Below are 26,394 nucleotides of genomic sequence, written 5' to 3'. Positions count from 1 at the left end.
GGCTGCCAGCAGCCCTGGATGATCTTGGCTTGTAGGGACATCACTCTTGTCTCTGCGTCTGTCTTCACCTAGGTTTCTTCTTTCTGTGTCTCAAATTTCCCTCCATCTTTCTCTTTTAAGGACATACATCATTAGGTTTAGGGCCCACCCTAAAGCCTGAATGATCTCAAGGTGCTTAATTACATCTGCAAAGACCATTTTCCGAAGTAAGGTCACAATCACAGACTTCAAGTCAGGGGCCTCAATTCAACACACACACACAATCATATACATAATATACGCGATTACGCGATGTATACACTAATAGCATATATACACATACATACATACACATACATACATACTTGTGTATGCAAAAAAGAGGATTATACATTTTTATAAAGGGTATTATAATTATGTTTTATGTGTTTTTAAAAGCCACAAATTTTGTAATGTCTCACAGAATTATTTTCATGACTAGATGTATTTACAGAGTTGCTTTCTAAGTCAGAAAGTCTCCATTCCTTGAAGACTTCATCATTTCTGCTTGTTTTTTTGTCTCTCATGCCATTAGAATAACTTACTTGCTAAGATCAGAGATAGAGAAAAATGAAGTAGACATAAAAATATTTGAACTGGAGATCGTCTTATTTACGTAAGAGCCTGTAGAAGAATTTTCCCCCACCCAGTTGTCAAAGGAGCCTCCCAGATGTCTCCAGCCGCCTGCTCCTGCTGCTTCTACACTGTACTCCTGTGCCCTCCAGTGTGCGCTGCACCCAACGGCTCACTTGTAAAGAGCAGAAGGCAGCAAATGAGACGGGATGTCACTTCTGAGGCCGGGTTACAAAAAGACAGTGGTTTCTGTCTTGCCAGCCTCTACTGCCTCTCACTTGTCCATTCTGATGAAGGCAAGTGCTCTTCAGAGAGCACCAGCTAGGACAGAACCAAAAGATGTCTCCTCCAACAAGCGAGGAGTAAAACTCGGGCTCTCCTTCCCACTGCCTGAGAGGAACCCAGTCCTGTCAACTCCCACAGGGGATGAAACAGTTGGCACGTTGCTTGTAGCTCCATGACAAACCCTCAGCCAGACCCGCCTTGCTAAGCCACACCCAATACCTGATCCACGGAAGGCGTGAAATTACAAATATTTGTAGTTCCAAGCCAAGTGATCTGTAATGTGCACTTTCCCATAACGTGAAGTATGTTAAGTCTGTTGATATTGAATCTCCTTTATTGATCTCTCTATCGTACTTCTCTGCCACGCAACGGTCTATACATAGAAATTAATGTTACTTTCTAATTCCTGTGACGAGCTCTCAGTGTTTAAAATTGTTCTGGATTGAATTAGCATTGTTTTTTGTATAATCCTGCCCAAACAAGAAATTATATCTTTTTAGAGTTAATAACAAATATACAAGGCAAATTTTTTTTTTTTTTGAAAATGCAACTCTTAAAGAGGAGGGTGGTGTTATTTCTCATACCTCTGGGTAACTATTATATTTAGAATGTGATAATTTTCAGAACTAATTTCATTCTAATCTTTCATTTTTGTAATTATAAGCATGGTGAACTTTGCTTACTTATCCACATAAAGAAGTAGATGAAAGTAGATGTTTTGTCGTAATCACGTTCAGGAATGGCTAAATAATTTGTTGGGCCCAGTACAAAATAAAAATGTGGGCCCCTTGTTCAGAAGCAGGAATAAAGTGACTTTACAGTTATTAAAATATGAAGCTTTTTCATTCCCCAACCCCCGTCTTTCTCTTGACTTCTTGTGAAGTTTTTTTTATTTGCTACTTAGTGTCATTCTAAGAAAAGACAAATTAAAATTTTAAATTATTAGCATGAATTTCCCCATTCATCTTTATATTGTGCAATGACAGTTTTACATGCAAATATAAAAGCATTTGACTTGTATGCCGAATCACCGAAATTATACAGTCTGTCTTTTGCAGCCCATACATACATGTGTATTTTATTCTTACCAGACTGGTGGCAAAACTGCACAAAATTAGCTCAACTGTTTTTGTTTTCCTGTTTTAATATGCACACCATTTCTACTTTTGGCTTACTATCAAGTAAAGAGAGATAGAAAGGAAAGGCCACCCCTTCCATTCCTTTAATGCTATCATTTTCTGCATACGTGGCTGGTTAATAAAGAAAGTAACACAAATAGGAAAATATATGATAGGGTCCCCATTTTGTTGAAATGTCTTTTCATCACCTTCTCTCTGTATCTGATGCAAATTCTGATTCAAATGGCAAGTGTGGCCTCCGAGAACCCATACCCTCATCTACTCAGTTGTTGATGCAACACACTTTCATGTAGATGCTTTGAGTTTTGCTGAACTTCCAAGCATCAAGGGTCCACCAGAATTCAACATTGCTGGGTTATCACAAACACTATGAAAAAGGGCCAACAAGGCATGGTAGACATGTGTATTGAGTGAGAATCTCTTTTGCTTATTTTCATGCTTCATTGTCCCATTAGACTTCGTTGCAAAACACAAGTTCAGAGATAAAATCGTTTAAATTTTCAGGACATTAAGAGCAGAGACATTAAACCAAGCACCAGGCCCTCTGACTGCAGGGTCCCATGCAATGGCAGTTTTATACCCATGAAGCTGACTTTGGTACTATTACTCAGTTCTTTAAAATCATCCTGAATATTTCAAATGATTTTTCAGCTGACTGTACCACAAAATCCTTCTTAGAATTGTTCAAAACCAAGAACTGGAATCTACTTGGCTTGTGAAGTCTTTACCACAATGGTCATTAAAGCCATTTCCTTCCTGGTATACGTACATCCTCCCCCCCCACCACCACCACCACAGGACACACACACACAATCCTAGTGGTCCATTTGTTTCACTCCTTGGGGGTTTCGTAACAGGAGGCAATGCGCCTTACTAAGAATCCAGTGCAGTGCCATATATGCCTACCTTTGTGAAGCTAGCAAAGGGGAATAGTTAAAGAGGAGATAGAAACCAGACCTCCTTCATAGGTATTTTTCAGGCAAACCCATTGTAGAAAGGAGAATGTATAGAAGTTAAGGGTCTGGAAATTGATTCAATTAGAACTATCTACACCTTCGTTTTTAGAAAGTCTTTGTACTAGCTCAGTATAATGCAGTCCCTCAGAAGCAACTTAGGTTAAGGAAGCTAAAACAAATTCATAATTCATAAAAAGGCCATAAGATGTTTAAGAAAATTTAAGTTGCACCGAAGCTTCTGATTTTATCCAGAAGGCTTCAGTATAATAAATCCTTGCTAGAAAAACTAGATTTGTTCATCTAGATGAGGAATGATACAGAATCTGGAATTTCATTGTCTGTAACAACTCCAGTGAATGTGATTGAAGAAATTAAATATGTACTGAATTCTCAGAAATGAAATTTCTTTATTTTTCTTGGCTTAATAATATAAATGTGATTCCTTTATCTTTTAAATTCAGGCTGTTTGTTGACTAAACTGACTCTTTCTATAGAACATCTCATTTGAAAATTCAAGTCAAAAAAGTTTCATGGTAAAATCTTTCTGCCTTTTTAAAGTTGCATATTCACTGGTAGGTACTCATTGTTGACACTTTATTTACTTTTTTCCCGCCCCCCTGTGGCCAAGATCTCCTGTAGTTGGGCCTAATATATAATCTGTTCTATACTTTAAAGGACTATCATTTGATATTCCTCTGAAATACATATATAGCCATACATATATATAAATGTGTGTATGTGTATACACACACACACATTTAGGTAGCTTACATTAAATTCTTTCAAAATTTTGTTCCAGTATTCTCTTTGATAAATTACAAATCTAAACTTCTCAAGATAATATTCTATATAAGAATAAGTGAACCCCAGACTCAGTAATCCACAATTTATCAGAGTTTGGAATGTAGAGAGCCCAAATGACCTATTAATGTTTGTAGCTTTTATGAACCATCCTTTGGTCTTTGAATAAGTGAGAAAGTTAGCTGTAGAAGCCCATGGTAGAGGAACTGTTTGTTGCTCACACAAAATTTCCATTTTAATATCCCTCAAATGACAAAATCTACTGGCCTCTTGAGAAGTAAGAAAAAATTATTTCAAATGAGAAAACAACAATATGTGTTAGATTCTATTTTTTGTACTTTATAAACTCAACTACTTTTGGATGAGTTATCTATATACCACCTTGCTATTGAGAATTCGGGGGGAAAGTATTCTTTTCTGCATTAATGAAACGGTTTGATTGTCATGTACTAGAAATGACCTCAACACATAATTGATTCTGCCTTTTAATTATTGTCAGAAATAGTGGCATAGGATCAACTATTCAAAACTCAAATCATAAGTTTTGGCAGATGTCCTCCAGCAGTAACTGGCTTATATCCAACACTTCTGTGTAACAGGTCAAATCATTCCGTTATCTATGGATACATTTTGCCAATTAATCTATCTTGAAGGTTCACCAGGAGTTACATTGTTTAAAATGAGTTATATTTTATAGATACTTTATGTGAGGTGTTTTATGGCCATGGTGGGAGGCAAAGGGGGGGAATTATCAACTACCCTTTTGGAAATCACCTGGGCTCTCTGTCTATTTGTTGAAGTGGAGGCAGAAACATTTTTCAAAGACATCTCAATCCTTCTCACAGTCACTCCTTTGGTCTACCTCCAAACAAAGGTGGTCTGACTAGTTTTGAAAAATATATTTCAGGCCTATCCTTTGTTAGTCAAGGGTCAAGCCTATAACTTCACTTTAAAACTACAACATAGAATTCTCATATTTTCCCTTTTTTTTTTCCTTTTTTTTGTCAAATAATGTTAACCTTGAACTCTCTGGTGTCCAAATCTTCTCAAGGTTTCATTTCAAGAAATAATATTCATGAAAGATATATGATCCACAGATTATTACAGATATTCTCAATTTTATTCTGGGGTCAGTTCAGCTGCATATTTATAATACATTGTTTTGGGTTAACAATGATTGCTGCATTTTCTCAAGAGAATGGTACTGACATCATTAGGGCACATAATAAAAAGTAGAATAAGAAACAACAATTATTAGCAGGGCTAACCCTAGGGGCATTTAGGACATTTTTACTTTTATCACACCTAAAGGACATCACATAGCACTGTGCTTCCCTTACAGAAATTGTGTTTTCTTTATGGGAACTGTGATGAAATTTTTCTCTTTGTTTTGGGAATCAGTTCTTCTCCAACAACTAGAATTGGGGTATATCGTCATGTATACTAACCTTGTTTCTGGCCTTAGGTTTTTTTTTTTTTTTTTTTTTTTTTCATCACGTTTATTTTTTTGTTCTATTTCCTTCTCTCTCTGTTTTTTTCCTGGCTCAAGTTCAATTTTATTGGAAGATTAGGGTTTAAAGATGGAATCAATGCAGAACATGCTCCTCTCCCCTCCCCCTTTTTAAGAAAAGAGAATAAAAACCGGACACTCTGCCACATTAGAAAACAGGAGGTGAAGGAGTCAGAGCACATTTCCTGGACTTCTACAGGAGAGAGGCAGCAGCTTTAGGACAAAGTGAAGAATAAGATAGGATCTTTGCTCTTTTGTACTGAGAATGAATGTTCAAGATGAGACATGGTGTGGGTCCCTATGGAAGTTCCAACGTTGCAGGGACACCCAATCTAGGCTACCTTGAAGAGCTCTTCACCGCACTGGCCCCTTTCCACTAGGAGTCTGCTGGAGGACCCTTCTGGAGTAATCTGACGTTGACAGGAATCATCCCTGGGCTGACTGTCAGTGCTAGTTCTATGGAAGGATAAATAGAGCCTCACCAGATCTTCTCAGACTGTGGTTCTATGAGCCGTACATGGCTAGGCTCTACCTAAACTACGAGAAGTGAGTTCAGTTCAGGGAGCTAGCTACATGGTGCTCATCATCCCTTACCCCCCGTGAAGATTTGGGTTTGGGGAGATTTGGGGTGCAGTTACCTGTGAGTGAGAGACCAGCCTAGCTCCCAGTGTCTGCTGCAACACATGCATTTCTATCTGGTTGAATCCTAGGCCTCATCTCTTATATCCTATTCCATCTCGTGTGTTAGTGTAATCTGAATATTTAAGTAGTATGAATTTTAAGTAAAAGATTTTCATAACTGTTTAAGAAATTTTAAAAAGAGTTCCAGATTTCAGAAATGAAGTCATTTTCTCTGTGGTCAGATTCCCAAATGTGATCATAGGATTGAGTTACCAACAAGGAGCAGAGCTTAAGGTCTTTAGAGAGTCAAGAAATGAGTAGGCTATGACCTTAGCTTTGTAATGCGGGAAATTTAAATTGCTCAAGATGGTAAGTAAACAGGTAGGATAGAAAGAAACAGGATGAGTTAACAGTCTCAGTGTTTGCAGACCCCGGCTAATCGCTGAGTGCCTGGGAAGTCCAAGCAAAGGGAATGAGAGGATAGTGAGACAATGAGTGGTCCATGAATGCGTTTCATGTACGTGAAGATGAAAAAGCATTTTGAGGAGAGATGTTGAGAATATAGGAGCTGCTGTAGGTAATAAGTAGAGGTGAGGAAGAGCATATCAGAATGGAGACAGAGTTGGGAAAAAGACTAATGTTTGTGCGTGAAAGAAATGGGGAGGGGAGTCCTACATTTGGGCAGAAATTAGATGATAAGGATAGAAAGTCTGGATAGAGTCAATGATGTCTAGTTTCAAATGGCACCGGTCCAACTGGTACCAAGTCCTGGTTCCCACAAACCACTATCTTGAGTCTTGACCAGCATCAATTTGGCATATCCAACCTTCTATTTCTACTCGATCATGCTTGCAAATGCAGAAGCATGTGTTACTTTCATCAACTCCCTAAGCCTCTCATTCTCTCCCATAAATTCATAAGTCTTTAGTCAAAATCAAGAAGGAAAAGTCAACTTGTGCTGAATGCAAAACTTGCAATAGCAAAATATTTATGCTACTACTTTTGTGTGTATCCACACCGTGCCTTTTATTCAGTCAGAGCCGTCCATACTCCCGTAGACAGCACCAGTAAGGGGGAGCGCTGCACAACCTCCAGTCTTGTTTTTGGCCAGTCCTGTGGCCTCTTGCCTTGTTTTTGCCCCACTCCCTAACTTTTAACTCCACTCTTGTTTGTCTAGCTCCTAATCTTTTAGATTTCATCTTCCACTCGAGATCCTACATTTATTCCTTAAAGCTGATGACAGATTTAGTGTCTTTAGTGTTTCCATCTCAAAAATGATTCTACGCTGATCATTGTCTACATGTGCCTGGAAACATATACACAGCAGATAGCTACCCTCCTGATCAGTTCTGCCACTGGACATTCACCAGCCACAGTGGTCAGAGTGAAACACTTCACCTTCTCGAAGGTTTGATAAACAACCCCCCATCCCTAATCAAATCCTTCACATTCGACAATTTACTCTGCTGAGATCTTCCTAAGTGATGATCCCCTAATCAGATAGTGCTAGCTGCCCGAATGTATCACTAATTCAAATGTGCAAGTGAAATTTCTCCTAAGGGTTAAATATGTATTTTAACCTGATCTCCTCTGGATTTTGTCATAAAAGCGTTAAGAAGTTCTATTAAATGGCAAGAGGACAAGTAATGTAGTAGTACACAGAGGCTCTGGGGCTAGAAAACCTTTCAGGACAGAGAGCCATCCCTCCACATGCTTGGTGAGATTCTTGTTTTACTGTCTCACCATCTGCCATATTAGAGGACTGAAGTCATCCACAGGAAGGTGGGGAAAGGGAAAAAAATAAGACAGATGACCAGAAATCAGTAACATTGTTAAAAGAGGTATAGGGATGCCTGGGTGGCTCAGTGGGTTAAGACTCTGCCTTCTGCCCAGGTCATGATCTCAGAGTCCTGAGATTAACACCCCGCCCCCCCCATCCCCGCATTGGGCTCTCTGCTCAGCAGGGGGCTTGCTTCCTCCTTTTCTCTGCGTGCCACTCCCCCTGCTCTCTCTCTGTCAAATAAATACATAAAATATTTATTTAAAAAATAAAAATAAAAATAAAAAAGTAAAATAAGTGTTATATTCTTGCAAACACTATGGATATGAGCCTGAGAGCTGGGGACACTTTACAGTAGTAACAATTAAATTCTTAACATGCCTATAACATCCTATGCAGTTAACAAGTCAGTACTCATATCCAGAAGGTTACAGTGAGAAAATGGAGACTGAAAAAAAAATATATATATATATATTATTATTATTATTACATTATGTTAGTCACCAATAAGCTGCTTAAATCACATAATCTGGAGTGCCTAGGTGGCTCAGTGGGTTAAAGCCTCTGCTTTCGGCTCAGGTCATGATCCCAGGGTCTTGGGATCAAGCCCCACATCAGGTTCTCTGCTCAGTGGGGAGCCTGCTTCCTCCTCTCTCTCTCTGCCTGCCTCTCTGCCTACTTGTGATCTCTGTCTGTCAAATAAATAAATTTTTTAAAAAATCTTAAAAAAAAATCACACAATCTACCATCAGTAGCCATAGTTTATTCTGCATTTGCCATTCTAAGACTTGACTGCATTCACTCCCCTAGTCAGCACCACATTTCTCTGAGAGACATACTTAGAAATCCTCATTCATGTGTAGATAAGTGGAGGAACAGAGAGGTTAAGTAACTGGCTCATAACACACAGGGAATAAATAATAGCACACGGCTCCAGTTCAGGAAGTTTCCCTCAGAGGCCACATCTTAATCCTTCTACCCAGCTGCCTGTTCAAGGGCCCCGATCTCTTGCCCCTTCTAGCAAGCACAAGACGTTAAGAGTAGTATATCTCTTTATATTTCTCCTTGCTGGGAAGCCCCACTATGAACTGCGAAAGGAAGGTGCCTCGTTGGTACTCAGACAAAATGCAGAAAAGAGTGAAAAATGACTACTAATAAAATTTAATCCCAGGAAATGCCAGTTGCCTGCTGTAAGTGTGTGTAACTCCTCCATATCATTGAAAGATAAACACATAGCCTTCACAGGAAGCTATTTGGTTTGGGTAGCAATGATTCTTGGCATTCAGGAAACTTGCTGTGCATACAGAAACATAAAAAGCTTCGATTGTACTTCTCAGTGGTGCTAAAATATTCCATAAATAAATATTTCGCTTTGTTTCCTTCTTAATAATATTATCTTTTTCTGCTTTGATAGATTTTCTCCTATTTAAGGTGATCTGTCCTAACCTCTGTTTGAAGAAAATAAGAAATACTCTCTATATACAAGATAACACAAATCTAATAGTTGTGTTTGCAAACATCAAATAGCAGTGGGCTCAAGAAGTGTGATATAAAGCTATCAATTAATTTTGTTGTAACTGTATGCACCTGTGAACAACTGCTTAATTAAAGAGGCAAACAGAAATCTCTCACAATAATACCTCACATTACTTGCACTTACGTGACTGTCAATTAGCTGGAGTGGATAAACACTATTGGAAGGATGCCACGCGGACTTCTGGTAAAGGAAAGAAAAAAGATAGAACCAAGAGATACGTGAATAGAGAAAAGAGGACCCATAGGCCAATATGGACAATTCTCTGTGGGAGAAATATCCATTCCAATAAAGGAAATAAAAGTAAATGCTTTATACTGAAAGAACCAAACTCCCTCAGTCACTGGAACAAAGAAAATGAAGCTTTCGTACACAAATATACATCAAAAGGAAAAAAAGCCAGAGCATCTGGGCTGCCTGCAACACGAGCTCAGCGCTGGTGTTTTATTTCTATATGAAAGAAAGCAAGACGAATCTCTAGGCTACTTGTCTCCCAAGATAATAACATTCTACCTCAAGGTCTCTCATCACAATTTTACTTTGTCCACAATTCTTTAGTCTTTCAAAAAGCAACTTTGGCAAAGGGTTTGGGAGAGAAGCTCACAACTTGCCAGAAGAGTATGTCAAGGTTCCCTCTGGATAAAGAGATGGATTATACAAGTTGGAAATTTCCAGTTGTCAGCTCCGGCTCTCCAGTGATTTATTTTGCTAATTGAAGGGAAAGGACTACGGAGTTATGAGATTGAAAATTGAGCAGGCAACATTTGAATTATGATGAAATTATAGCCTACCGCTAAAAGCCTCCTTCAACCTTTGTCATCAAAGAGGGTAGTGAAATCTTCACTGCTTTTATCCACCAGTGAGGCAAGTCTCAGTGATCTCAAGAAGCCAAACCGAGCATTCGAGCATTCACGCTGTGTCACCAGAGAACAATCACAACAGCCCTCTGCATCTAGAAAGGGCTAGAAGCCCCTTGAGGGCTGGGGTTGCACCTTAACCTGAGTTTCCTGAATGTCTGATGCAGTGGCTGGAACTCAGTTACAACAAACTTGAATGAAAATTACACTTTTTTAAAAAACCCCATCCTGTCCCCACCCTCCTAGTTCTTAAGCTCTTGAGGCAGGCAATGGGCTTTATTTTATGAATAAAAACACAAAAGTGGAACTGAAAGAAAGCCAGACTCATGTAACTTCGTGGTTTGCTGTTAAGCCCTTGCTGGTCCTGAGACATAAATCTAGAGGAGAAAACATTTGAGCGTTTACAGGTGGAGTCCATATGTATTCCAGAAATACTCGTATGACGATACATGATATGTCTCTGACTTTTAAACAAAAGTACATTTATTTCTCTTGTCTTTTCTTTCACCCATTTTGCTCACCTCTAACTCCCTGCCTCAAGCAATCAAAGTCTGTTCTCTATACCCATAAGCTTGTTTGTTTTTAATCTTTTTCAGTCTGACTTATTTCACTTAGCATAATGCCCTCAAGTTTTGCCCATTTTGTCACAACTGGCAAGATTTCCTTCTTTTTAGTGAATAGTGTTCCTTTGAACATGCATGTATGAAATATATATGATATTTACATATTATATATATTTAATATCTATCACATACCTATGATATATAGCATATGGTAAATGTGTATATATGCTATATGTGTATAATATGCTATATAACATATCTATCTCACATCTTCTTTATCCATTCATCCACTGATGGACATTTAGGTTGTTTCCATAACTTGGTAATTGTGAATTATATTGCAACGCAATAAACATGGGGGTGCATACCTTTATGAATCAGTGTTTTTTTTGGTTTTTGTTTTTCAGATAAATATCCAGAAATAGAATTGCTGGATAATAAAACAGTTCCATTTTTAATTTTTAAAGGAGCCTCCATAACATTTTCCACACTGGCTGCACCCATTTGCATTTCCACCAACAGTATACAAGCGTTTCCTTTTCTCAACATCCTCCCGAACACTTGTTGTTTCTTATCTCTTTGATAATAGCCATTCTACCAGGTGTGAGGTGATGTCTTATTATGGTTTGGATTTGCATTTCCCTGACGATTAGTGATGGTGAGCATCTTTTCATGTGCCCATTGGCCATCTTTTTCTTTGGGGGAAAAAATGCCCATTTTTTGTTTTGTTTGCTATTGAGTTGTTTACTCCTTTTTATTGATTTGGATATTAGTTTGGCTATTAACCCCTTTATATATTTGGATATTAACCCCTTATCAGACATGATCTGTAATTTTTTTTTCATTCAGTAGATTGTCTTTCATTTTGTAGATGATAAAAGGTATATTTCTAAGGCAAATACAAAGTAATTCCCAAAATAATGCCTAAAATTACTTGTGATTATGCATCTGTGATAATAGATGTCAAATCTGGTTCATTATCTATTTTTATAAATAAAGTTGTGCTGGAATTGAGCATGCTAATGTGTTCGTGTATTGTCTCTGGCTGACTTCCCACTGCAATGGCAGAGCTCAGCCATTGTGGCAGAGACAACAGGGCTTGCAAAGCCTGGCCCACTTATTACCAGGTCCGGTACAGAAAAAGTCTGGTGACCCCTGATTGAGTTGATACGATTATATTCTTTTAAAAAAAGCTTACCAAATATCAGGCACTGTGATGTATCTCATTATCTTCTTTCCATGACTTGTTTCATTAAATTGAGCCAACAAATACATGCAGTTGATTTGATTTTTATCTTCATTTTCATAGTTGAAGTCTAGAGAGTTTAGATAACTAGCCTGTTGTTCAGAGGTTAAACCCTCTTAGAAACCCTCCTTGAGGCCGTGCTGTTGGGCTGGTAGGTGAAGGTTTTGTTTACTTTCTTTGTATTCCAGTAACACTGTAATTACCTATGAGACAGTTACCACACAGTGATTATTGTGATCAGAACAGATCACACGGTCTGTTCATTATCTGGTATCCAGCTACCTGCCTACTAGACAGGCCTGTGTCATATTCTTCTCAATCCCTGCATGTAAGTGCAACATTGCAGGTGTCCCAACTTCTTGTTAAATGAGTGAATACCCATATTGGTATACAAGACTCTCTTGATCCATTTGAGCAGCCATAACAAAATACTATACACAGGATGGCTTAAACAAAAAACAACAGAAATTTGTTTTCACCCTCATGATCTTATTTAACCTTAGTCCTCTCCTTAAAGACACTATCTCCAATATAGTCATATGTGGGGTTAGAACTTCAATGTATGAATTTTGGGGGACACCATTCAGTCCATAGCAGTTAGTAGGGAAGACATTCTTAGTCGTCTGCCCTCAACTGCATTTTCAATCCCAATCTGCCCTGTTATCTTTATTATGAAGCTGGAAAAGTTAAAACTTTCAGTAGAGACTAGCAGAGGCCATATGATGAGATCTCTTTATTCAACCCATTTCTCTTCCTTTTTTCTGCCTGGAATAGGGACATGATATCTAAAGGTTCAGCCTTCCTCCATTGTAAGGTCCAAAGCTAACTAAGGGAGGGCTGGAAGGGGCCTGGATTGTCAAGGACACTGGTAATTTGCACACCAGTGTAGAACTGCCTGTTTCCAGACTTCTTGGTACATGGTACAATCCTTGCTACCAAATGCAATTCCAGCTGATTTCACTTGGCATAAAGAGAACGACTTGACCCGAGTTAGAAGTACCAGAATTTGTTGTACCACTGACTAGCCTTGCAATATAGAGCAAACCGTTTACCTCGAAGAATGGAGCTCGATGACTAACCAATGACCTTCTCCCAGCTCTGAAATTATATGATTTGATGGTTCATACAGGGAAAAAAGTCTGTAACGAGCCAGGACATTCCCAAATAATTCAATAATAATATTTTTAAAGAGCAAGTTTGCTTGAAGAGTACGTATGAGATGAATACACATTTTTCAAAAATAGTTTGGTGAATCTTGCCTGGAAAACCCCTTTGCCATGGTGTTTTCTCCGTGAGCATTATCTTAAATTTGTAATGATTTATTTTCTTAGAGAGCACCAGTCAGGACTGACAAAGAATGACACGGTCTCTCCTGTCCTGCTTGCAGAGGATGCTGTGTCCCTGTGACTCCAACTGACCCCTAAATATACTGTTAAGCACATATTTTAAACGTGACAAGATAATCAATAAATCTCATAAATATTGATGTCTCACAGAGGAAATGTATCTTCTGGAGATCAGCATATGGAGCGCAGCACCCCATCCAGTCATTGTTCATAAGTCCTATAGAAAGTCATTGTCACATTATTTTTGCTTTCTTACTATGTCATTATAGAGTGTGTCAAGGATGCCTGTCAGGCACTTGTACCAACAATGTTTTGAAGCCATGACATCATTTTGACACTAATTTCCATTTTTCCATTATTCCGTAAGAAGCCCCTAACATCTCCTATTTTATGGCAAGCTTTTTACTGTCTAAGAACTCAGACGTCAACTGTGACTCTCGCTTCCATGAAAAAAAAAATATATATATATATAAGAAGACAGGTTGGTTGTTAATTGATGTGCTAAGGATTAGAGTAATCTTTGTGTATCCTGGTAATATGATATACAGTGATTGGACTGATGCCCCCCTTTAAGTCTCTGCCTAATGACACCCCCATTTTTCAATTCCTTAATAGCTGCAAGCCTTATGGAAGGAAATCCTTGGCCTTACCAAGTCGTTTCATTTTCAGGAATAACTCCAGTGTGAGCGAGATAAAACAGTGGGAGCCAACGATTTTTCAGAGTACTTTACACTGTCACCCACCCCATCCAAATCTGTCGCACTTACAGTAAGTGGTTTCACTAAAACCCTTCAGTTTATTGATGCCTCCTTCATCCTTCATTGCATGTTTGCATCTGGCTCTGTTGGGACGGGCTGCATGTAATAGAAAGTGCTCCTCACCCAACAGGGAACCAGGTCTGATTCAAGGCAGTGTGAGCTGTGTGCGTCCTTGGAGACAGAAGACATGACAGTCTTGTTCGGGTCTTTGAGAAGCGTTTTCCTGACTAAATGGGCTCACTGTGCCCAGATGGGTGACAAAATGTAGCAGTCCACAGTTTGAGAGAAAAAAAAAAAAAAAAAGTAGATGAATTTAGTAGAAAACCAAAGATGAGCTTTTATCTTAACTAGGCATCTTATCGTATAGGAAATGAGCTGAGTCAGTATTTTATTCCCAAGAATTAGAGCTGAGGTAGGACTTTAGAATTTCGGCAAAATTTTAAAATTCAGGGCTTATTTTGATGCTTCAGCATAGTATAGCGGTAAAGCTTATGGACTTTGGAGCTCTTTCTCTGTATTCACAAATGCCTCTGTCACTTACAAGCTGTGTGACCTTGGGCAAGTTACTTAACCTATCTGTGTATGAGTATCTGCACCTGAAAATGAGGATAATAATAGGACCTTACCTCATAAGATTGTTACAAAATTTGAGCTCATACATCTAAAGTATTTAAAACAATGCCTGACCCTGTAAGTACTCATCCAATAAATGTTCGCTCTAATCAACAAATGGCCATTTTTTTCATCACTGTTATGAGCATTTGGTTGTTAGGGATAAACCATAAGCACCAAATACTCCCAGTGAGCTACAAAGCAGCATCTGGTCTACCCTTATTCCTCTAGACTACGGAGGCATTACGATGGTTTGGTATCCTGGTTTGGTTGAAGTGCCGTCTCCAGAATTCCCTCTCTGATGTGTTTCCAATTAGGGCAGAACAAAAGGGACACTTTCCTAGAACATTTTCCAGGGATGGAAGGGAAGCAGTAGCCATTTGGTAGAATACACACCCCCCTTACTCAATTATATGCTAACCTACGTGCTGCTAGGAAGGGATTTTGTAGGAATCATTAAGAGCCCCTAATCAACCAACCACAAATTAATTAAAAGTGTCTGACTTAATCTTATGATCTCTTCATTCTGACCCTCTTTCATTAAAATTTTGAAATAATATTTCATAATTTTTTTTCTATTTTTTATTTTCCTACATTTGTCCCATCTGTTAGGCCTTCCTTACCTCCAATCCACAATGTTTAAATCAAGTGACGTCCTTTAAAAGAAGGTTTATAGTGTCCCTGGGATGGGACTCCAAACTTCCACTCATGTTCCTGGATTCCATCCCATGGATGATCTTCCCTTCTTCACTGCTTCTCTGTGGGTCCAAGCTTCAACTTTGGGGGGTTCTACACTGCACACGATCTTACTGACCTGGATGCTTGCCCTAGACTTCAGGCTTGCTTAGTTCTGCATTTTTGTGAGACTATTCCTTATAATAAATCTGTTTATCTATCTAAGCCAGTTCTCACTAGTTCTGCTTCTCTGGTTGAACCTTGATTTACACCTAGATTTACCGGGATAGAATTTTGGTTAAGAATATTACATATCAGAGTCACCTTAAAATTCAAATCCAGTCTTTGAGATACCTGAAATAATTAACAGTAGGTAACCATTATAAAGTCCTATTAAAATGATTATGTATAAGTGAGATAATTCAGCTTCTAAATTAGATATGACTTAAAATACACTAATATCAATAGTGAATTATTTGAACATTGGGAACTGGTAGTAAAGAAGCCATGAGAGGTAAAATAAAAGTAGGAAACTAAAAATTTAAAAACAAATTACAGAATGTCATTTCAAAAGTTATGGGAGTGGGGGGCATCTGGGTGGCTCAGTCAGTTAAATATCTGACTCTTGATACCAGCTCAAGTCATGATCTCAGGGTTGTGGGATTAAACCCTGTGTTGGGTTCTGGGCTCAAGGGGAGCTCTGCTTCTCTCCCTTTCTCTCTGCCCCTCCCCCTGCTCTCTCTCTCTTGCTCTCTTTCTAAAATAAATAAATAAACCTTTTAAAAAGTTATGAAAGTAGGGCAGAATGAAGAGATGATAAGATTTCAAGAAGTCTCAAATTTGGATGAAATAGAATATAATACAAAAACTAAAAAGGCAAAAAAACCCCACCCAATAATAATAATAACCATTTTTTAAGTATAATTAAAAAGAGGTGGAACAAAAATGACCAGGATATACATAACATGGAAACCTTAGTGAATAATAAATTCATACTATACAGCATTCTGTACCAAATGTTAAATGAAAAAACCAATTAAATAAAATGCATCCACACAAGTATCTTTTTACTGTTTTTTACAATTCTCTCTCTCTTTTTTAATGCACTCGGATACTACCCTAATATAAATTACTCCCTGGAAACAAGCTGATCACTTTCAGAAGATGAATGAACTCTCAGTACAGGTTAATAGAATTGAACATATTAGAGCCTCAGTTTGATCCCTACGACCTTAGAGTCCAAAAGAACTTCAAAGTAGGTAAAGCAAGGGGAAAAAATATGCATACTTTCCCTTTTGGGATATTTTGTGTAAGATTTTCCTGATAGAAGAAAGAGAAAATGGGGAAGAAGAGGAAATTACACAAGCCAAAAAAAGATTTTCCCCCTGAACCCATGGGAAAAAGAGGGGAAAGGAGAAATGGGTAGGAAAACACAAGGTAGGTAAGCTTTGGAAGGCACCCATCAAGGACAAGATGCTGATTAAACAAGGAAATGGGTTAATAATTATATCTTCTTTTCATTATAATTTCTGAATAGGAAGAAATATCACAATATTAAGAAAGTCTGGGGAAAATAGTTCCCTAGGGCCCAGGATGCAATTCGGTGACCATTTTCTTGCTTTTGATTTGATGGTGCATTTGAAAACCCATTATTTTAAATTTGGGGACAAGAAAATAATATTCATTGGCTTCCCTTTTATATTCTGAGTAATTGAGAAGAAGGAAAGAGAAAGCTTCCTTTTGTCCAATACCCCTATAACCTTGACTGGCTGCAGCTTAGCTCTCAGGAAAATACGGGCGTCATGAAGGAACAATTTGGCCCCAAGAATGTGAGAATACCATGTGGAAGATTTACTGTCAAATGATAGTTATCCGTAATTGCCAGTCATTAGGGCAACTTTCTTAACATCAAAGCATATATTTATGCTTTATGTACCAAAGCAAATAAAACTTGCATACGCTGGTGCAAGTTTACACTCTGGGGTGTGTGAGTTTTCCTTAAATTGACTTTTTATCCTTTAGGGGAAGCTGTACATTTGTTGAAATACAACTGAGTGCAATATGACGGGTTAGAAAGAATAATGGAGGATTGAAAGTCATGAGCTCATATATAGTGCTAAAAAAAAAAAACTTTTTTTCCCCCTTTGAAGTGATATAAAAGCAAATTGTCAATAGAAGAATTGCTATGAAGTGTCAACGCCTTAAAAATCATCTTAATTACACCGCAACTGAGTCAATCAACAAACTGTATATGCAGGTGAAGTTTCATCCTATACTGGGATCCATGAAAAAGATACAAAATAACAATGGTATTAATAACTAACTTTTGCGTACTGCTTTATAATAAAAAAAAAAGACTTGGCATTTATTATCTAATTTAATTCTCAAAAGGCCATGTGAACCATGTATACCTAAGCTTCAAAACTTTGAAGAGAATTTACAAGATGTTTAGCAAATAAACTAAACCTCCTACAAAGCAACAAAAAATATAATGTTAGTGTGCAGATAGAACAAACTGGATGCAAGGGTGATTATAAAGTAATGATTCTATCTTATTACAAGTTTCCTCCCCACTCCTCCCCACTCCACCCCCCCCAAAATAACCACATACATGTAAGTTTTTCTTCCAAATTGTCCAAAGCTAGAAAGCTACATACTTACTATGCTGAGTTTTCATGTCATTTAACTTGTGAGTACTCTCTTTTTGAAACTATTCTCTAGCTGACTTTTGAAAGAAAAATGTCTTCATTGCTTTGTAGTTGCATTTTGCTTTGATTACAATAACCATTACCCAAAGTTTAAAATGAATTTTGGTTGTCTCTTAAAAATTCGAATTTGCCTTCAAATGATACAAATTGGGCACTTAAAAAAGATGTCATGAATTTTAAAAGAAAACTTTTTTATCTAATTAAAAATATATATATTATATATTTATATATTTTATATATATATATGTATATACATATATATATATATATGTAAAGAGAGACAGAGAGACTGTTTTTGGATAGAGAAGAAAGCATACAGCTACTTGAAGGAACTGTCTAATTCTACCCCTTGTACTTTGCATTTAAAAGACCAGTCCTAGGACTCTTCACTACAAGGCTCTGATGAACTCCTCAAGACAAAACCCCCAAGAAAAGAATATGAGAAATTAGAATTAAGTAACTAGACTAAATTTAGAAACACAATGACATGATGTAAAATAAAGGTCACAAACTGAGGACTGGGCATCACTCCATAGACTGGCTGTCAAGAGGCTCATCTCTTGCAAGTGTGAAGGACATTATTACAACAAACATCCCACATTGTAACTTTACTACTGATGCTCCCTTAATTGTCTACACTTCTTTTTGCCTTAATTTTCTTAGTTATTAAAAAATAATTTGATATTATTATCTCTATAACCCACTGCAAATTCACCTCAGGACAAAGATGAATATAGATAAATTATACATTAATTGGTTTCAGTGGGTGGATGGTGGCAAAGAGTTATACCATCCATCTGAAATATATGGAAAAAAAGAAAACACTACACTTAAGTTACCTTGGGTGAAAAATGATGTCAGATATCTCAAGATCACAGGTATTTACACGTGTCTGAGTCTCTTTCTCCCTTTGTCCTCAACACCAGGTTAACTTCTGCTTCGAGTTCACGAAAGCCTATGCTAATAGATAAAGTTGAATGACTATTAATTACTACCATAAAATTAATAGCATTTGTAGAGGTGGCAAGCAGATTGACTGAGACCTTAGGAAATATTAGAAATATTAGAAAATACTCTTAAAGGTGACAGCGGTCAACACAACTTGCTTATTTAATTAGTTATTTGCCAATATTTATTGAGATCCCAGACACTTTCCCAAGTAGTGGGGAGACAGAGGTGAATGAGAAAATCGGGAGCTCTGTCTTCCTGAGATCATTGTCTGATAGGAATGGCACAAGGCAGATCCTCAACAAACGCTTCCAGAAAAGTGTCTTTAAGGAAAGCATTTGTAAAAGTGAGATGTAGAGTAGAGCAGTTAGGTCTGGGGATAAGTTTGTGAAAGAGAAAGAAAGCAGCTTAAAAAGACCTTGGGATTCTCTAGTGATCATTTTTAATACCCATTCAGATATTTAGCCTAAAGACCTGGAAATAATTAGTAAGTTAGAGATGGAGGGGTATGACAGATGTTAGGACTTATTGTGGTGATCATTTTGCCATATATACAAATACCAAATTATTATGTCACACACCTGAAACTAACATAATATTATATGTCAATTATAACTCAAGTTTTAAAAAAAGAAAATCTTTTAACAATAACAACAAGAAATGAAGTGGAGGATATGGGAGAATGATTTACGGGCAGGAAGCGGGGAAATGAATAGGAACGCCTTTTCACACAGCAAGTTTCTGTGCAATAGGCAGAAAGAAATTTGAGAGCAGAGTACACGTAAGGGAATAAGTATATGGACAATATTAAATTTAATTATCAGAGACAGAGGAACATTCCCTTAGTCATCAAGAAAGCACTTTTCTTGCAAAAGTGCAAGCAAAAAGAAAACACTTTTCACCCAAATATGTACTTACCCAGAAAAACTAATTTCGCCACTTGAGCACAAAGCATTTACCTTGTAAATATACGTACTTGATTTCTTAGGCAAATAGTAAATAGCAAAAGCCGCGGAGATCAAATACAGATATTCTGTTTCTTGGATATTCTTTGACTTTGTTAATTAAGAAGTTAAGACAGATAATGAACTCTATTTTCTGCTATCCCCAAGTAAGTAAGTGTGAAAACATTTGGACCACTGGAAGTATTGAACGGGATCTATCGCTTATTATTCCCAAAGCATGCAAAGGGAAAATTGCATTTTAAATATCGATTTACGCAGCCCCCGGTCTGATTGCTGCCTCTGAATTGCTGCTGCTCCCATCCTCAGGAAACTGAGTTCCGTGAATCAGAACTGTGCAAAAAAGCAAAATCTCCATCCTGCAAGGACAGGAGGAGCGCTACTGCCAATGCAGGTCAATCAAGTTATAATGGGCTCTAATTAGCACTCTGAAAGCTGTTAAATTCTTTACCTGCAGCTGAATGGCAGTTAAAAAGGTGTGAAATCCTTTCTTTCCTTTGAAAACATCACAGAGTTTAAAAATTTTCCCCCAATCTCTTTCGTATATCTTCAAGTCCAGAGGGAGAACCAAATGGAAAGAGCAAAGGTGGTTTGAGAATCAAAAGGTTGTTAATAGTTTTTAATCTTTGGGGATCCTAAGAATACCCACTTGGCTTCTGTCCCTCAGTGTTCAGGTCTGTGAAATGGGATGGGAACAAAAATACCAACCTTGCCGAAGAATCGTGAGGAATAATTATTTAATGTTCATAATGCTCTTTGAAGATGAAGAAAATGATTCATGTGGCTAAGTGTTATAATCATCAACCTAAGCCCAGACAGAAATATCAGAAAAATTAAAGCTAGCTTTGAGTGAAGAGAAAATTTATTCTTGATGCCTGTGGTTTTAGATTTCTGATGCTGACACAAAATGCACAAAATTCGAGATTTAAAGCAAAATTATATAGAGAAAACCTCTCATGCTGCTTCAGCTCATATCCCTTCTGATCCTGAACTAGATAGCATACGGTGATAGAAGCTTGAAATGGAAGAGTATTTCTCAGATGGTGTTCATCATTCCTTACTCATCCACATGGAAAAATTAATTTAGTACATGCAGGTGTAAGTGTAATTGTGCATGAAAAATTATTTACAAAAGATAGCAAAATGATCCACTAATCATATTTGTGTTTGGTGTCTCTTTTCACTTCCTTTTTATGTTATATAATTATAATTACAATCTCAGAAAATTTAAGTCATATTGTTTTTCTTCTGGTGTCTATTTCAACTTGGAAACACTTCCACTTTACAACTGTCATCAATAAACATGTGAATGCCCATTAAATGCTTTACACTTTGATAGATTCGGTTTGGAAGTAAGTTAGAAAAGAAGAACAGGGTTCCAGCTTTCATGGATCTCAAATTTAATGGAGTCAATATAAATGCAGCAAAGGAAGTCTAGACTTAACAAATATTAAAAATAGACATATTCATAGAGAAAAATGATGTAGGCCAGGAGATAAGGAGAGAAAATGAATTTTTCCAATTTTTCTACTACTTATATATTTATATTTATATAAGAATATATTAATATATTTATATATTTACTTATATACTTATATATTTATATATTACACACATACAATATCTTACGGATATTTTTTGACTCCAAGAGTTGAAAGATTAAAAAAAAAGAAATTACTAAACAGAAAAGAAACTACTAAAGAACAATAAGTAATTGCAACTCAGCCTATGAGAAGAGAGGGTTATTTAAGAACTGAAAGTGTCCCCTCATTCAGTAGAGTTGTCTGCTGAGTTTGTGCTTCTAGAACCCTGGGTGTCAGTTTCTATGGAGGAATACTCCCACAAACTCTACCCAGGCTCCTAACCTGAATTTCAGATCTATATTCAAATGCTCATGGGTTGCCTTCAATTGGATGTCCTCAAGGAACTTTAAATTCATTTGTCACAGCTGAATATAATAAATTCCCGATCCAACTTTTTCCTGCTGTGCTTTATCTCCGTTAGCGGTTGGTTCTGCTATTCACGAAGAGTGCTGAATTAGAAACTATTGATTATTGTTATTAAAACCCCACTTCTGATCCATCACCAAGTCCTTTCAGTGTTACCTCCAAAGTTTGCTCAAATTCATCCACGTTATTTCAGTTCCCCACTCTAGTTTATGTCACTGTCACCTTCTGGCTGAATGAGGGTGTTTCACATGGGTGTCTTTATTGTGAGCAAGAGAAATGCCTTCAACTTTCTTAAACAAAGACCATGAGTTTATGGAGAAGATCTAAGGTACCTCTCAGAATCTCCAGGCACGTTGAATAATTGGGCTTGAGAAAGAACAGGATGAGGGATTGAGACCACGGGAATGAATGGTGCTTCTGCTGATTTGGTGGACACCAAAATTTTGGAATTTTTTTGTCATTTATCTCAAGGACAAAACTCTGAATTGAATGTTATTATCCTAACTTGAGCCCTTTGCCCAGTCCTCAGCTGGGTCTGGGTGCCACACAGGCAGGGGAGATCAGATGCTGAGCTCAGAGCCACCATAATGTATGATGAAATCCTTCCTAAGCCTCTTTGTGTCTAATCTTACTCTCTCCCTTCCCCCAACTCTGCACACAGCCAGAGACAGTATCCTGAGACACAAATGTAAATGGAACAATGGTATCTCACTTGAAACCCTACTGTGGCTGCCTCTGTACCTCAGGAAAAAGGTCCTCCCCTCTTTATCAACCAGCCCCTCCTTTAAGAACAATCTTTACTTTCTGCCCTTCTACTCCCTCCCCGTCAGATGCTCTCAAAGTTCTGGTGCGCTGACATTCTTTTTTTTTTTTTTTTTTAAGATTTTATTTATTTATTTGACAGGCAGAGATCACAAGTAGGCTGAGAGGCAGGCAGAGAGAGAGGAGGAAGCAGGCTCCCCGCCGAGCAGAGAGCCTGATGCGGAGCTGGATCCCAGGTCCTGGGATCATGACCTGAGCCGAAGGCAGAGGCTTTAACCCACTGAGCCACCCAGGCGCCCCACGCGCTGACATTCTTGAGAACCACTCCACATTCTTTCCTTTGGGTCTTTCAAAATGCTCTCTGCCTAAAATGCTCTTCCCTCTCCTCCTCATCCCTCTCACACAGCTCCTATTACCTCTCCCCACATTACTCTGTACTAAAAGCCTGGAGTATTGCCTCCTTCATGTGGGGGGTTGACTGGTCTCCTCCAAAACCTTATCTTCACTCGGAGCATCAGAATGTGAACTTTTCTTGGACATAGAATCTATGCAGTTGTAACCAGTTAAGGATCCGGAGAGGAACTCATTCTGGATTTATACTCAATGACTTGTGTCTTTATAAGAGAAGAGGGCACAGAGACACAGAGGGAAGACAGGGACAAGTGGAATCACAGAGGTCACATGCTCATAGAGGAAGAGATTGGATTTATACCACCACAAGCCAAGGAATACCTAGACACTGGAAGAAGCAAGAAAGTTTCCTCCTCTAGAGGCCTCAGAGGGAGTCTGGTCCTCCTGACCCTTTGATTCCAGATTTCTAGTCTCAAGAACTGTGAGAGAATAAATTTCTGTTGTTTTAAGTCATTGAAGTTGGGGTAATTTTTTTGCTTTTTTTAAACTACAGGCTGAGGAAACTAATACACTGGACAATATGCTCTGCTAGGGATAGGAAAAACATTTATTGTGCTTAATTTTGTATCCCAAGAGCTTAGCCTAATGCCTATTGTATAATGGGCTTTCAATAAATAATTGTAGGATGAGTGACTAAAGGCAGGTCTTCCCCACATCCCTAGTACACCAAGTCTTGGCTCTGTCCCAACCCATCCCATCCCTACAGTGGGTATTATCATCTCTCTGTTTTAATAATCCACAGACATAATAGATTAATACCTATTTATATCTACTCTTAAAATAGTACCTTGGGGTTATTTAAGCTAAAGAGCATGTGGGAGAATATATCTCTTAAACAAGATTTGCCTTTTATCTGCAGGAAAAAAATAAAGCTGTAAACTAAAGAATAAATCTCTTGTTATAGAATTTCACATCTCAGTAGAAATACAGAAGATATTGTCTTAGGCAAAGGAGATAACCTTGGGTTTCTGAAACTTATTCTTTCAGATTCTGAAGATTATATGACTTTGTCTGACCCTAATCTTTTGCACATAGATGTTTTAGTTAAAAATGAAAAGATTTTACCAAGAAGACGTAAGTATCTCAAATTTCCAAATACCATCTTCTCAGGAAAAGATCGGTAATTTGATTAAATGGAATCTTCAAAACACACACACACACACACACACACACACGTGAATCTGGTCTAAAGCACAAAGGCAAATAACTGATTACAGACTCTGCCCTGGAACCAAACAGATCCTCCTTTTGAGTGCTTCTCTGCAAGGCGTTGGCAATATTGATCGCATCAATCTGCTTTCAATATGCCAAATGCATCTCAGTTCATTTCGAAGCAACAATCACAGAAGCAAACCACAAAAGCAGATTTGCATCTGGGTGCAGACGTCCTTGCCCTTTATGGAGCACAGGTGCACTTGTGTCTGCGCATGTGCGCGCACACGCACACTAAGTGTTATAATAAGGTATTTCACTCTATGCACATCAGTTAGAATTAAGAAAGGAGCTGAATTTCCAGGGTTATTAAGAGCTCTTTTCTCACCAGCGCCATCAGTCATTGTCCAATCCCACAAATGGAATAACAAAACCTTGTGAAGTCATTAGCACTCACCCTGAAGAGCTCTCTGCTATCTGTCTTAATATTCCAATTCTGAAGATTTTTTAGATGACACATTTTAAGATTGCCTTCTACGCAAGGTTTATGTTGAAGCCCTCTAGCACATCCTAACAAAAATTATATCTCTTATCACTTATTATTATACATAAGAAAGGGTTGAAAACTGCAGAAGTAGACATCTAGAAATGTAGTCTATAATATGCAGACAACAAACTTTTGCTAACTGGATAAAAATGCTTTATAAATTCTATAAATTAACGATACACTTGAATATGAAAATGTACATTCTAATCACCTGCCTATGCCAAAAATAGATTTTTTTTGGAACTCCAACTCTATAGTATGATAGAAAGTAAAATTAAATTTTGGATACAAAGAAAATATTATAAACCTTGCTCATCTTTTGAAAAATAAGAAGTATCACTTATTGTTCAGTTATTTTTCAAGAGATGCTTAATTGAAGAAACTTAAAATGTATGACTGACGACTAAAGGAAAACAGATTGACCTAGAAAGTTGACTGAGTGTTTGGGAATAGTACAAAGGAATAATGTTTCAAATGTACCCAGCTAATAGAATGTACAAGTTGCAAAGTACTGGGCACCAATATTCTGCATATGCCTAGAGAAACTGTAGACATCGACTTCCTGAAAGAAGTCTGGAATGTGGAGGAGGAAGTGGGCTTATGAGCCTTCTTCTGATTCCTGGATGAAACAATGAAGGTGTCTTCCTTTTGCATCCCCATCCCCCACATTTGGCATGACGAGGAATGTTTCTGAATTCATTCGGCAAGCGAGCTGAGAAATAGAATGAAAGCCAAGGAGGGAGTGAACTTTTGAATTGATGCATTGGGAAAGCTGCTCAAAGTTATTGTTACATTTACCTGGGGGTGCGTGATAGCCACAGCCTATTCTCAATTGTTGGACCGTGTGCTTGGGAGTCTAGCATTGTTCCATCTCTGCTGACTGCACACCCTTTGTGTTCTAGGCCCCCTCCCTACTTGATTTTACTTTGTACAAACGGTGACTTTTCTTAACGTACCACCTCAGCCCCCCTTACATTTACTGTTTTATCTGCAGACTTTCGAAGGCATCTTCTTAATTAGTTTACCAAAGGGAATTTTCTGGATAATTCAGAGAAGTTTGTATTATTTCACTCTCAACAATCCATGCTTGTAAACAATATTTTCACAACAATCCTGGTTTGGAGTCATTATAAAGTATCCCGGTTATAAAAACAAGGGGTGGGGAAGTTAACAGGGAAGGGACACACTTTCTAAGTCACTTGGTCCAAATGCTCTACAGACATCTGATTAGCTCAGCTTAACCTTTAGACCAAGTTTCTTGAGTCCAGTTTTTATCCTGCTCCGGGAAACTATGGTAGGGAAAGAGAGAAGGTGGGATCATTTGGTTAAAACTAAATTGAGGCTGTTTTTGAAGCAGAATCTCTTATTAGCTTAAATGGGCAGAGAAACAAAACTTCATTTGGGATTCAAACCCATTAGCCCAAATCCCATGTTCCCTCCATCATATCATGATGGTGGTTCTTACCTGACTACTTTCTTTATTTGACGTGCATTTTGATGGTTGCATCAGCTCTCGTGGTTTTAACTACCACCTACACACAGCTCTCTATCTCCAACCCTGTTTCCTATATATTAAACTTGAAAATCCACCTAGCTATTGGATATAGTCACTAGACTGTCCCGGAAATCACAACAAACTGCATGTGCAATTACCTTAAAGAGTTACTCTAAGAATCAGAAC

The sequence above is a fragment of the Neovison vison genome, chromosome 5 (genome assembly GCF_020171115.1).
Source record: "Neovison vison isolate M4711 chromosome 5, ASM_NN_V1, whole genome shotgun sequence".
Taxonomy (NCBI): domain Eukaryota; kingdom Metazoa; phylum Chordata; class Mammalia; order Carnivora; family Mustelidae; genus Neogale; species Neogale vison.
Note: the sequence above shows the minus strand (reverse complement) of the source record.